Raw genomic sequence first — 14,690 nt, forward strand, 5'->3', positions numbered from 1 at the left:
GTAAAATGCCTTCTCCGTGTCCAAGAAAACCACCAACCCTTGAACTGACCATTGCTGGCACACTTGAATCATGTTAAGCAGTCTCCTAACATTACTAGAAGATAAAGCCCTTCTGACCCTCCTTAACAATAGAGGGCAACATCCTTTCCAACTTCAATGCCAGAGTCTTTGGTAAAATTTTAAAATCAGCGTTTAAAAGTGGGATGGGTCTGTAAGAAGCACAGTCTTCCAGGATTTTCCCTTTCTTGAGGATAAGAGAGATATTAGCCTTGCTCAAGGATGGTGAGAGCCAACCCCAACTATATGAATAGTTATATATGCCTAGCATCGGTCCTGATAGTATGTTTAAAAATTCTTTATAAAACTCACTGGGCAAGCCATCAGGGCCAGGTGCCTTTCCACTTTGAAGTTGCCTCACCGCCTCCTGTATCTCTTGGGCTGTTAACAGAGCACTAAGGAGAGACACCTGTTCAGCAGACACACCAGGAAGATCCAAATTCCTAAAAAAAGACTGCACCTTATCCCTGCTGCCCTCACAGCATTAAGGCTGGTAAAGTTCAGAATAAAATGTCTGAAATGCCTCATTGATATTTTTAGCACCATAAGTCCCATTCCCTTCCCTAATAGAAACAATAAACTGGGAGGCATTCTTCTTCCCGACCAAATATGCATAGTATTTACCCAGCCTATCACCATACTCAAACAGCCTCTGCTTCGCAAAGGAAAGTTCCTTCCTTGCTGTATGCATTAGCATGAAGTTTAAGGTAGATCGGAGAGCTGAGATCCGCTGCAGCTTAGTCACTGACGGTCTACTGGAAGATGTCGTCTCAGCTGCCTTCAGTCGTGTCTCAAGCAGACATTGCTGCTCTCTCTTCTGTTGCTTCTGGCTAGCAGAATATGAGATAATTATCCCTCTGGCATAATCCTTAGCAGTGTCTGAAAGAATGGACAGAGTACTAGCTGTACCTGAGTTGGTGGACAAAAAAGCTTCGAATTCCTTCGAGAAGTATTCTACAAACTTGCTGTCCTTATGGATGAAGGGATCCATTCACCAGTACCGTGATGCCATTGCATCACCCTTACCCATAGCCATTAAATACGCCACTCAATGATCAGAGATGGCAATATTCCCAATCAAACAGGATACCACCGAATCTAAAAAAGCCACAGGAGTTAGGAAATAATCAATCCTTGTATGGCATTTATGAAGATTGGAAAAGAATATTAAGTCCACGACCATAGGGTGGTCTCCAAATGTCTCCAAACATCTACCAACCTCAGTTCCACACATAGATCACGCAACTGTTCAGATTGTGAAGAAAGCTTTGGGGGGCCTATGAGCATTCTATCCAGCACAGGATCCATAAGGCAATTACAGTCCCCCCCTATAATAATATGCTGCGATGCTAAGGCTAAAGCTTAGATAGTGCATCAGTCAGAAATTTAAGAGGGTGGGCCGGAGGACAGTAGATATTCAAAATACCATATTCCTCGCCATGTATAAGGGCCTTAAGAATAACAAACCAGTCATATTCATCTTTAACACAATCTAATAAATTAAATGGGTGACCCTTCCAGATGAGTGTTGCCACTCTCTGCCCCTAGTACTAAATGACGAGAAAAACACCCAATCAACTGCTGCAACTTCAAGTGTTCCTTGTCATTAAGATGAGTCTCCTACAACAAGGCAACATCCACCCTCTCCTTCCTAAGGTTTTTAACTGGCGAATGAATCCCTTTGATAGTCCAGGCGCACCATTTAAGAATGCTGCTAACCATGATCCTTTACAATCACCTTTGACTTGCCGAGAGGAAGAATTCATCTTGCAACTCACTGAACATATGCAAAAGGAGACTCATAGAGTCTATTTACAAATAAAAACAAAAAAAAAGCTACAAAACACAAAAGGCACTTAATGGGGGACTCTGCCCCCTGCCCGCAGAGGGTGCTTACATTTCCCACACACACCTCCATTCCCCCGCCCTTCCAGCTCGAGCCACACCCCAAACCCAAGCAATGGCAGAAACCAAACAAAGGACATTGTAAACACAAAAGTGTAACAAAAACAGTAAGCACTCTGCCCACCCACCCCCACACACAATATATCATACCACTCCAGCTTGGAGAGAGAAAAAAACACCAACAACAATTTCTTTGGGAAAAGAGTGAAAGTACAAGAAATAAAAGGAAGACAAACAAAAAAAAAATGATGCTATTGTCCATGTCCATAAATACATCCACGTTATTTTAAAGAGTCCAAGAAATCAAACGAAAGCACAGTCTCCTCATAGGTAATACAAAACACTGCTGAGTATCTCATCGAATACTGAATATCAAGGTCCTTTAACCTTCTCTTAGCCTCATCAAACAATTTCCTCTTATGGATCACTGCCACAGAAAAGTCCTAGAAAAACATTATCTTAGTTCCCTGATAGGTCAGGACCTATGGATCTCTCCCCAACCTTCTAGACCTTTCCATGACACTCTGCTTGTCCCTGTTGCATTGAAATCATATCAGAACTGGGCAGGGGAGCTGACTGTGACCGGAACTGTGCACTGCAACCTGATGAACTCTGTCAACCTTCACCTGGTCGGCCTCAGCAACCCAGCCAAAATATTGTGGCAACCTGTCTTCAAAAAGACTTGCTGACTGCCCACCTTCTACTCCCTTCGGTAGATCAATGACCCAGATACTTTTCCTCCTACCTCTATTTTCCAGGTCATCGATTTGCTTAGTCAGGGCCCAAATCTGTTTTTCAAGGGCCTGGATTCATCCCCCACCCCCTCCAGGACTTGACCTCAGTCTCCAATGCCACGTTCTGCTGCTCAACCTCTTCAACTTGCTCCCTGAGCCCTTCCAATTCGTTCTCATGCTTCTGCAGCATGGCTGATGTGGACTCCAGTTGATAACGCGCCTCTTCCCTAATCTCCTGGATCAGCTGTGGATCAATCCGAGTTCCTCCACGATGTTCTGCTGTGCAAGCATTTCTTTCACAGCTTCAGAAAGAGCTGCAGCTGCTCCCCAGTTGCAGTCTTGGGCCTGCCCGCTGTTTTCAAGTGTCCTGAGTGTTAAGACTTGGCCATTTGCTTCCCCTTAGTTATTCTTGCACGCTCAAAAAAGGATTTAAACAGTTGTATTCCCGTTTAATAAAATTGCTTCTGAGAAAAACTAAGGTGGGGGGTGAAAAAATATTACTAGCCTGGGTCAGGGTGCAGAACTCAGCAAGGCTGTTCTAATCACAAAAGGCACTTAACAACAAAAAAAAAGTATCTACAAAACACAAAAGGCACTTAATGGGGGAACTCTATCCCTTGTTCGCAGAGGGCACTTATATTTCCCACACAGACCTCCATCACCCCTTTCAGCTCGAGCCACACCCCAAACCCAAGCAATGGAAGAAACTAAACAAAGGACATTGAAAACACAAAGGTGTAACAAAAAAAAATGAGTGCTCTGCCCACCCCCCACAATATATCAATTCCACTCCAGCTCGGAGAGAAAAACAAACCCACCAATAACAGCTCCTTTGGGAAAAGAGTAAAAGTACAAGAAGTAAAAGCAGGACAAACAAAAAAAGCCCAGACACTATTGTCAATGTCCATAAATACAGCTGCATTATCTTGAATACCCCCCAATTACTTTTCAACATTCTTGAAGTAACAGTCTCCCATGGGGTCAACACTGTTTCTTCCTGACAATATCAAGAATCTTAATTCGTGGCAACAAAGGAAAAGTCTCTAGCCTGTAAAAAGCAGGAACAACCTGCTTTTTGTGTTCAACTGCCAGTTATCAACTTCTTTTCATTAAATCAGAAAAGCATTTTAGCATTATTCCTCAGATATCCATTGAAGGAAATTTAGAAAGGCCATCGCTTCCAACTCCTGAACTGCTGGCTATCAAATCAACTAACCTCTCAAAGCAATTCCAGTCTGCCAACTCAAGTTTTGGACTTTTGAGCTCTGTATGTATCCCTTGACTGTACTCTACTTAAGCTGTTTTGAATTGACTAAGCTCTTTGTCAGTTTTGATTCAATCTCTTAAATGTCTACAACTATATACATCTTGTGAAATATCCTCCAACTCCCTAACCCACCCCACCCCACCCATCCCACCTCACCTCCAGGCCACCCTCTTCTAACGTGTATGATTTTTGGTTTAACTTTACAATACCACCTTTGTGGTCCTCACAAAATCAGGACTCACAAACCAGAGAGTGAAGAAACATGCCATCAACAATTGAAAAGAGGAAATTTAAATTTCAACCTGCTGATGGGCAGGTGGTGAGAATTATAGAATGCTTACAGTGCAGAAAGAGGCTGTTCTACCCATTGGATCTGCACTGACCCTTAAAAGACCATCCCATCCAGGTCCATCTCCCAGCAACCCCACATCTACAATGGCCAATCCACATAACCTGCATGGCCAATCACCTAACCTATATATCTTTGAACTGTGGGAGGAAACCCACACAGACAGAGGAAGAATGTACAAACTCCATAGAGTCATAGAGTCATAGAGATGTACAGCATGGAAACAGACCCTTTGGCCCAACCCGTCCATGCCGACCAGATATCCCAAACCAATCTAGTCCCACCTGCCAGCACCAGGGCCATTATCCTTCCAAGCCCTTCCTATTCATATACCCATCCAAATGCCCCTTAAATGTTGCAATTGTACCAGCCTCCACCATTTCCTCTGGGAGGTCATTCCATACACATACCACCCTCTGTGTGATAAAGTTGCCCAGTAGGTCTCTGTTATATCTTTCGCCTCTGATGCTAAACCTATGCCCTCTAGTTCTGGACTCCTGACCCCAGGGAAAAGACTTTATCTATTTATCCTATCCATGCCCCTCATAATTTTGTAAACCTATATAAGGTCACCCCTCAGCTTCCAACGTTCCAGGAAAAACAGCCTCAGCCTGTTCAGCCTCTCCCGATAGCTCAAATCCTCCAACCCTGGCAACATCCTTGTAAATCTTTTCTGAACCCTTTCAGGTTTCACAACATCTTTTCGATAGGAAGGAGACCAGAATTGCATGCAATATTCCAACAGTGGCCTAACCAATATCCTGTACAGCCGCAAGATGACCTCCCAACTCCTGTACTGCAGACAGTAACTCAAGGCTGGAATCAAACCCGGGTCCCTGGCCAAATGAGACAACGGTGCTAACCACTGAGCCACTGTGCCAACCCAAATATGAACAGAAAATTGTTTTTAGAACTTGTAATCTGCCCATTTAGGAGGGAAACTGATAGAGTGTTGTGAGTGAAAGAGAATTAGAGAAAAATAAAGAGAAATAAATAGTGTAAAAGAGAAAATGAAGATAAATGAGAAATTAAGACTAGAAAAAGCAAATGAGAAATAAAGAACATGGAAGACAGAAAGAGAAAGGACCGAAAAACATTTAAAACATTACATTTTGCATGAAATCGTATTTGAAATCTATTTTCTCATTGTGGTGGTATTAATCTGTCTCAGGAGGCAATGGACTGTACCCAGGGTATTTTTTTTTAATTGAACATCATCTGTTGTGTCCGTAGAGGCTGAATAATGAATGACAGTTCCATTCTCAGTTGGCACTGATTAAAGCATGATTCAAGAACAAGTGATGTTTGTTTCCTTCAGGCAAGCTCGCTTTTCCTTTGCTTTTTCTACATCCTTCCTGACTGCTCAGTCCAAATCTTCTGGTCTGAAAAATGTTCACTCTGAGGTATAAATATCTAGAGATGGTTAGGCTGCTATGGTTATAGTTCTGAAGCAAACTTGAATTTCTGTGAAGTTTTGAACAGTGTATGGCCATCGCATCAGGGAGGCTTGGGGAAGCTCCAGCAAGTTTGAAAGACGAGTGTGATTTATCATCTTTGAAAATTTGTTATTTGTCAAAGATGATATGAAATTTAGAACATGTCAAAGACTAGTCAGATGTTAAGGGAACCTTAGTAGGTGCAGCAACTGTTAACTGACCAGCTGATGAACAACCCAACCAGCTAGGAAACTGCTCATCATTGCTGGATTGAAAGCAAAATGACAACAAGTTCTGCAGTGCAAAGCAAAGCCTAGAGCTGAAACAGAGAAACAGGCCAATTATTTTGTATTCACCCACACGGCAACTGTGTAAGACTTAAAGGGAGATCTGGAAGTGACAATGGATACTTTCTTAGTGGCAGGCTAGTTTAGAATTCCAAGATATGATTCTGGCCACAAGCAGGCTACATTTGTGAACAATTGAGCAAAAGGAGACAAAGTGAAACAAAATTTTTGTCCTTAGTATGAGCTTCTTAATAATTTCTAATTAGGAAAGTTTCCTTAATAACATTGATTTCAAGCCACTTATTATTGGGATATAAAAGTGTATTTGACTTACTATCGCAAATAAAGAAACTTTATTGATTTCATGTGATTCTCTCATATCAACCTTCAAATTCAAAGAAATATCCAAAAATAGTCAATGTTCTAATGTCACATTTTAGGAATTTGCTCATTTTTCCATGGAAATGGGTATGGATATGAATTATTTCAAGATGTTCTTTGTGCTAAATCTTCCTGCATCTTGAGATGCATTTCGCAAGTCAACCTGATGACAAATCGTAAATCTGAAGAAGAGAAAAGGTAATGAATGTACCAACTTGCACTTTGTTTTTGCAAAGATCCAATAGCAGATTTTCATTCATTGACTTGTCTGGATTTTCAGGAAGAACTTTATATCACTGCAGTGAAAACTGCTTCAATGTTTGTTAGTCTGTGAGGTCAACTTTCAAACATAATGCTGTTTAAAAAAAAGGTTATCAGATAGCTGAACGCTGAGGGAAAGTTGAAATTGCAGACAATTCAGTCAATAGTACTAGCCCACATTCCTTGTCTTTGTATGCAGTGGTTGGCAGGCAAAGATAAAAGAAGCAAAGAGTTAAAAATTGGATAAGGTCCATTAGCATGTCCAGGGTCAAAATGATTGATGACCTAAGATCAATCAAGGTAATGCAAACAGCATGAATCCTCCTGAGCTTCATGTTAGCATCATGCAACCCAGTATTAAATGTACTGTGAAGTGGTTATATACTTAGCTGGGACCTGGATTACCATTTGATAACCAGGCAAGGTTATCCATGTTAACCATGATGAACCATGAGGTGCCGGTGTTGGTCTGGGGTGGACAAAGTTAAAAATGACTCAACACCAGCTTACAGTCCAACAGGTTTATCTGGAAGTACTGGCTTTCAGAGCTCTGCTCCTTCATTAGGTAACTAGTGGGGCAGGATCATAAGACACAGAATTTATAGCAAAAGATCACAGTGTCATGCTTGAGTCCTCCATGGTGCCCTTCTTCAGCACAGCTATGATATCCTATCTGACCAATAATGCAACTCCTCCACCCCTTTACCTCCCTCTCTATCCCGCCTGAAGCATCTATATTCTGGGATATTTAGTTGGCAATCATGCCCCTCCCTCAACCAAGTCTCAGTAAGAGCAATAACCTCATACTCACAAGTACTAATCCAAGCTCCAAGTTCATCTGCCTTACCACATATAAATTTTGCATTAAAACAAATGCACCTCAGACTAGCTGTCCTATTGCATTCTCCCTGCCCAGTCTTCCCCTTAGTCATGCTGATTTCATTATCTAGTTCCTTACAGTCTGTAGTTGCTATCTCCTTACTCTCCAGTAACCTCTTCATTTGATTCCCATCCTCCTGCCACATTAGTTTAAAGCCTCCCCAACAATGTTAGCAAAAGCATCCCCAGGACATTGGTTCCAGTCCAGCTCAGGTGTAGACCATCTAATTTGTAATAATCTCACCTCCCCCAGAACTGGTCCAAATGTCCCAAAAATCTGAATCCCTTCTGCCCTATATCCAAAGCCACTTATTCATCCAGTCTAATTTTCATTTCTACTCTAACTCACACATGGCACTGGTAGCAATCCTAAGATTACCACCCCTGAGGTCCTACTTTTAACTTGGCTCCTAATTCCCTAAATTCTGTTTGTAGGACCTCATCCCATTTATTACCTATATCATTGGTGCCTATATGCACCAGAACAGCTGGCTGTTCACCCTCCCCCTTCAGAATGTTGTGCAACTGATTTGAGACATCTCTGACCTGTGCACCTGGGAATCAACATACCATTCAGGAGTCTCATTTTCAATCATCTATCTACTCCCCTTAAAATTGAGTTTAGCCATTCCACACGTTTTCCCACCCTTCTGTACAGCAGAGCCAGCCACAGTGCCATGAACTTGGCTACTGCTGCCTTCTCCTGGTGAGCCATCTCCCTCAACAGTATCCAAAATGATGTACCTGTTTTGGAGGGACATGAGTGCATGGGATGCCTGCACTGCCTTCATGCTCTTTCTATGCCTTTTGGTCACCCATTCCCTTTCTCTCTGAGCAATCTTAATCATCGATGTGATCAATTCGCTAAACATGCTATCGATAATCTCCTCAGCATCACAGATGCTCCAAAGTTCGTCAATCCGCAGCTCCAGAGCTATCACGTAGTCTAACAAGAGCTGCAGCTGGCCACACTTCCTCCACGTTAAGGAGTCAAGGACATCAGCCGCATTCCTGAGCTCCCACATTGAGCAAGAAGAACATAACACAGGTCTGGGATTTCCTGCCATTTTTGCTCTTAAACTTAACTTAGTCCAACTATAAAGTCAAATTGTAGATCAATACAAAAAGAAAAAAAAGAAACATTTTTACGAATCACATGATAAAAAAGAAAAATCAAAAGACCACAGATATTTTTTCCGTCCGAGGAGGAGAGTGGGTGGAGAAACTACATGTGCAGTGTCTCGGGTTCAGCCACTGCCCAAATATATCAGTTCACTCACTTTCCCAGAGTGCAATTCAACTGCTCCCACTCAGCTCTGCTGCCAAAATGAAAGGGAAATTAACTTTCCCAGGAGCCCTCAGTCCTTGCGCTCACCACTCTCACTGCTGCTGCAAATGGAGGTTATAGCTGCACAGGAGGTGCACAAAGCAAGATCAACATTATCAAGATCAACATTATTTGAAATCAGGGAGGTCCATTCAGCAGTCTGATAATAGCAAGCTGTTCTCGAATCTGTTTTTGTATGTATTCGAGCTTCTATATCTTCTGCCTGATGTAGGAGAGCATTACCAGGATTGAAGAGATCTTTGGTGATGTTGGCAGCCTTTCTGTGACAACAAGAAATGTAAATAGAGTCAATGGATGGGAAATTGGCTTCTGCAATGGCCTAGACTGTAATTTTGTATGATTCTGGACAGAACAGTTGCCATACCAGGCCATTATGCATCTGGATACTATGCATTCTATGGTGCATCTGTAAAAGTTAATGAGGTCTGTTATGAATATGCAAAATTTCCTAAGCTGTCTGAGGGATAAGAGGCAAAGTTATGCTTTCTTGTCTGTCGCAGCTACGTGGGAAGTCTAGGACAGATTGTCAATTATTGTCACTCCGAGAAACTTGGCTCTCGAGCCTTTGCACTTCAGCTCCGTTGATGTAGATAGGAGCGTGTCCTCTTTCTTTCTTCCTGAGTCAATAATCAGTTCTTTTGTTTTGCTGACACTGAGTTAAGAGAAGTGCTCCAAATATTTCAAATAAGTAAGGTTTTCTGTTAGAGTTCATCCTTCTCCACCTGTCATGAACAGCTTATTCACTGTGTTGCTGCCTCTGTATTGAATTTAATTGAATTTAATTTATTTTCACATGTGCCGAGGCACAGTGAAAAGCTTTCTCTTGCGAACAATACAGGCTGTTCACATAGTTAAATAGCATATAATAGGTAAATAATAGGTAAACAGCAGCAAAAACAAAAACACAGGTACAGGTGAATGCTAAGAGTTTGTATTCAGTATTCTGACAACAGTAGGGTGGAAACTGTTTTGAAACCGGCTGGTGCATGTGTTCAGGCTTCTGTACCTTCTCCCTGATGGTAGAGGTTGTAGAAAAGCATTGCCAGGGTGGGATGGATCTTTGAAAATGCTGGCGGCCTTTCCTTGACAGTGGGCCTGGTAGATGGATTCTATAGATGGGAGGTTGGCCTTTGTGATTGTCCGGGCCAAGTTCACCACTCTCTGTAACCGTCTCCGATCTTGAATGGTACAGTTGCCATACCAGGTAGTGATATATCCAGACAGAATGCTCTCGATGGCGTACCTATAAAGGTTGGCAGGGGTATTCAGTGTCATGCCAAATTTTCTCAGCTGCTTGAGGAAGAAGAAATGTTGGGCTTTTGCAATCAGTGCATCCACAGGAAGAGTCCAAGAAAGTTTATTGTTGATGACCACTCCCAGGAGCTTGACACTCTCTCCTTGCTCCACCTCTGTGCTATTAATGCGTAGGAGGGCCCTCCCTGTAATGCTATAGAAGAATGCTATACCCCAACAGCCCTCAACACCGACAACAGGCTTTCTGCTTAGAAACCTTTCAAGTCCACCTTACTCCCTTTGAATGAAAAAAATGTCTGCTTACAGCTTGAACAAGATAGAAGACAATGCTTGGACTAGCTTGGTGCAGCAAAAGGAACTCAAAAGCACTTTGCCTGAAAGTAGTTTCATCACCTTCTTAAGTAAAATGGAGACTGGGGGGAGACCTTATAGAGTTTTATAAAATCATAAGGGGCATGGATAGGGTAAATGGACAAGGTCTTGTCCCTGGTGTGGGAGAGTCCAGAACTAGAGGGCATAGGTTTAGGATGAGAGGGAAAGATTTAAAAGTGACCTAAATGACAACATTTTCAGGTAGAGGGTGGTGAGTGTATAGAAGGAATTGGTGGAAGCTGGTACAATTACAATATTTAAAAGGCATCTGGATGGGTATATGAAAAGGAAATGCTGAGAGGGATATGCACCAAGTCCTGGCAAACGGGACGAGATTAGGTCAGAAAATCTGGTAGGCATAGATGAGTTGGACCGAAGGGTCTGATTCCATGCTGTACATCTCTATGCATCTATGATTGGAGGTTTTTCAAGCAGCTGAATACTTATTTACTTCTGCATGTTTAAAATCTGACATGAACAGAATCTACGAAGTTCAAACTGGAAGTTGAAGATCAAATGTGTGTTACATATCTGAATTTTGTACCCAATTTTTTTTTGCCATCTTTTTCTTGACTTTCTTAACTTACTTTATAAATTAATGTATGGTCTTTGTCTTCTCTTGCAACATATTTTGCTTCTTAGATGTCGAAGTATTTTCGTCACACAAGATACATTTAAGGATGGGGATTTAGAGAATAAAAGTTGAGAGTGTGTTGCTGGAAAAGCACTACAGATCAGGAGGCATCTGAGGAGCAGGACAATTGACATTTTGGCCCGAGGTCTTCATCAGGATCCTTCGAAAAATGTCGATTTTCCTGCTTCACGGATGCTGCCCGACCTGCTGTGCTTTCCAGCAACACACTCTCAACTCTGATCTCCAGCATCTGCAGACCTTACTGTCTCCCATTTAAAGAATAAAAGACTAGTGGGACAACACTTGCCACTTTCAGACAGATAAACGTGTCAATTAACTATGCAATTGACTTAAGAGCTAGAAATGTGAAATGCTAATTAGTTGACATACTGTACTTCATGTATCAGAATGGTTTGTTTGGGTCTAAAAGTCCTTGTAGAATAGAAAGCTCAGCTTTCAACCTTCTAGAAGCTAACAGGAGAGCACAGAAGATACAATGGCATCACCTCAGCTTCTCCACTCATAATGGTGAGGTTGTGAGCCCTAGCCCTTTACGTACTTGTAGTCTGCGAGTTTTGAAAGGCTGGTCATTTGAAGACTTAGCTCAAGAATTATCCCAACAGTTGTAATACTCTCAGATTCCAATCGCTGCTATCATTAGCTGTCTTTTAATGGTAATTTATAATGATACACTGAATTGCCTGTGTAAATTCTGCTACGCATTTGTTAAATAACTTTGTCTATTAAGAATTACTACTTAAGATGCCATATGATCCTAACTATGTCTGTTTGAAACTAATTGCTCATGTACTCAAATGCTTAATTTTATTCTGTAATAATGTAGTCAATAATTTGTTATTAGTACAAAACCAGTTTTCTGACCACTTCAAAGAGGTTAATTCATCCAGTCAGTATCTTGTGGGTATTTTAATTGAGAGGAAGATAATCTGAAAGTGTGTCCAACCTGATTAATTATAAAATGGGTTGGCAAGCCACTTAAGCATAATTAAAATGGGTGATAAAACCCAAATGAATTTTTGGTGATGACTTAAACATTCATATTAAGAATTCATCTAGTTTCTTTACACCTCAGGATAGTAAAACCCAGTATGAATACAGAATCTTGCAGCTCCTCCACAGGTATCAACAGTTCTTGTATAGGGGCAGAGAAGTTAATGAAACTCTCCAGTGAGGGAGAAGAGAGAATATCTTTCTCTCTATTATATTTTTTGTTCCAGTTTGGTAAATTATTAATCAGTAGACGATTTAGTCTGTTCAAAATAAGAGTGCCAAACAGGAATCAAGGATGTTAAAATATCTCGAGTTGGATTTTTATCCCGTGTTAACATTGTAATTTTGCTTTGAAGTTCAGGATTCATAAATAAAGAGGAGCAGGAATAAGGCATTTAACCTCCTAAACCTGTTCCGTTATTTAAGGGAGATCATGATGCGTGAACTAACCCCAAATATTCATCTTTTCCCCATATCCTTGAGTATCTCTGGTTAACGAAAATATGTCAGACTCAGATTTAAAATTAACAATTGATCGAACATCAATTGTCATTTGCAGAGAGAATTCAAAATAGAAAAAAACCATGAAAAAGAAGTGATTGAAAAAGGTGAAGTGAATATCACATTCATTCCAGGCATGAAAGAGGGGATTGATTAAATGTGGCAGTTTCCAAGCACAAATGAGTTATATATATATAAATCATCAATGGAGATGCAAGGCTTCACAAGAAAAGAATCTGCTATCTTAGTATTAGATTTTTGACAATTGATTATTTTGGAACACTGAACAAAAGTTTATGGATCACTCCCCACAGGCACCATTTTAAAGGAAACACATATTTGTTTGAACCTATGGTAAAGTAAGGGTAATGTCAGTAAATGTTAATTCAATTGGTGCAATGAATGAATAGCTACAACTGCCAGCAAACTGTGAGGATTAAACATATATCACCTCATGGTGTGTGGCATGATCTTGACTTTGCATTATTAAAATTCATTTATATCTCCTATGTTATATGTGAAAAATAATCCAATATTCCAAGTGTTAAAGAGTTTATTTTAACTATGACCATTGAAGATTACTGGAGGTATTTATTTCTATTTTTCTTCAATTCCCTCCACTGCCTTTCCCTATAGGTATTGACTTATAGTCATAGAGACGTACAAGCATGGAACAGACCCTTCCATCCAACTCGTCCATGTCGAGTTGTCTATTCATCCTATCCATGCCCCTGAGTGAAAATAGCCCTAGCCTAGATAGTCTTTCCCTCTAATCCTGGCAACATCCTTGTAAACCTTTTTTGAACCCTTTCAAGTTTCACAGCATTCTTCCTACAGCAAGGAGACCAGAAATCCATGCAATATTCCAAAAGCCATTGATTTGCCTGCATTTTCTATGACAGTAGATACCTTATCCCAAATTGTCATTCATTAATGTGGCTGCCTTATCAGTAAGGTTGCTAGTGTTCCCACATTATAACTCATACATACTCTGCATGGCTATGCATGGGATCCCTAGCTGAATTTTCCTTCCATAACTCAAGGGTGATTTGATCCAATAACCTATTTGGGTTCAGCTAACTCAGCACAGACAAGGAATTAAATCTGAAGCCATTCCAATACAGGCTTAGCCTCCCAGTCATGTAGGTCTGAAACTTTGTAGCTCAGTGACTAAAAGCTTGCAGGCTGGAGAACTGTCAAAATTGTGTAGGTAGGAATTGGGTAGAGAGTCTAATATTATCATATGGCTGTTCCATTTTTCCTCCAGTGGGAATATTGGCAGCTCACCACTTGAGCCATTGAGATGATTAATTAAATGCTTTTTCCCATCTCTGTTTGCATTTGCTCTGTAGGAAAGTAAACCCTGGATGGCTCACAGCCAATTTCTGCGATGGACCCTAATTCATCAGTCTTTCCATGGCCCAGCCCAGCCTTAATGGCTTCCCTTGTAGAATGGCATCACCAGTGTGCCACAATGTCTCCCCACAAGGAAAACCCGTTCCTTCTCAACTATATCACTGAGGCTTGTTTACCATTCTTAATTGAACAGCAAATGTCCTCTCAGTTTGGTGTCCCAAACAAAAACCAGACCAGGTCCCACTTCCAGCCTTGGTAGTAGGACTTCCCATGGTTCATTTCTATTTGTTTCTCACTACCATCAGAATTTTACAACATTTCAAAGAGGTTTCTATTTCCATTTCAGGTTACTGAGGTTTAGACCATTTAAAAATATCTCCTCTACTACATCAGTTTTTGTTCCTCTCATCAACCTCATCTCTGGAAAGCTATTCCTTTCTTACTTTTACTAATAATAATGCTGCTGTGCTGTCATCACAATAAAAAAATCACTCTTGGATGGTTCAGTTTGGAGTCTCTGATTTCACTGTTATGAAGGGAGAGATGTGCAGCAATCATTTAAGACCTGACCACAGATTGGAAGATATTGAAAATCTGAGGAGGAGTTTAATCAGGACTCCTTGATTAATATCTTATTAATTTCCTGGAAAATTGGGAC

Source organism: Hemiscyllium ocellatum, chromosome 11, assembly GCF_020745735.1.
Source record: "Hemiscyllium ocellatum isolate sHemOce1 chromosome 11, sHemOce1.pat.X.cur, whole genome shotgun sequence".
Taxonomy (NCBI): domain Eukaryota; kingdom Metazoa; phylum Chordata; class Chondrichthyes; order Orectolobiformes; family Hemiscylliidae; genus Hemiscyllium; species Hemiscyllium ocellatum.